We start from the raw sequence: 278 nt of genomic DNA, 5'->3' as shown, positions 1-278 counted from the left end.
AATATATATATATACACATCCATGCTTCTTTTATCATTTCTGAAAGACATGTATCTCCATTGACTCAGGGACAAGGCTAGACGCACTCATGCACCGTCTGCGTCACTTAGCCTGATCGTGGGTTTTAATGTGTGGATGTTGGTTCTTGATTTACATTTACATCCGATCGTAAAGTTGGCGTAATGAATGAGAGTCTGTGCATTAAACAATATTTATATGCATTATTTTTACTTTTGTTATGGTCATAAAAATATTTAAAAGTTTATTGCGCGTTCACG

General features: G+C 35.3%; 1 protein-coding gene across 1 annotated transcript in view; it reads right to left on the bottom strand.

Annotated features, from left to right (window-relative positions):
* Nucleotides 1–278, bottom strand: part of LOC119585395 (protein abrupt-like) — a gene marked incomplete at its 5' end in the record, with an annotated part of 15,025 nt that overhangs the window by 3,012 nt on the left and 11,735 nt on the right.

The sequence above is a fragment of the Penaeus monodon genome, chromosome 19 (assembly GCF_015228065.2).
Source record: "Penaeus monodon isolate SGIC_2016 chromosome 19, NSTDA_Pmon_1, whole genome shotgun sequence".
In the NCBI taxonomy this organism is placed as follows: domain Eukaryota; kingdom Metazoa; phylum Arthropoda; class Malacostraca; order Decapoda; family Penaeidae; genus Penaeus; species Penaeus monodon.
This window is presented reverse-complemented; position numbering and strand designations above follow the sequence as displayed.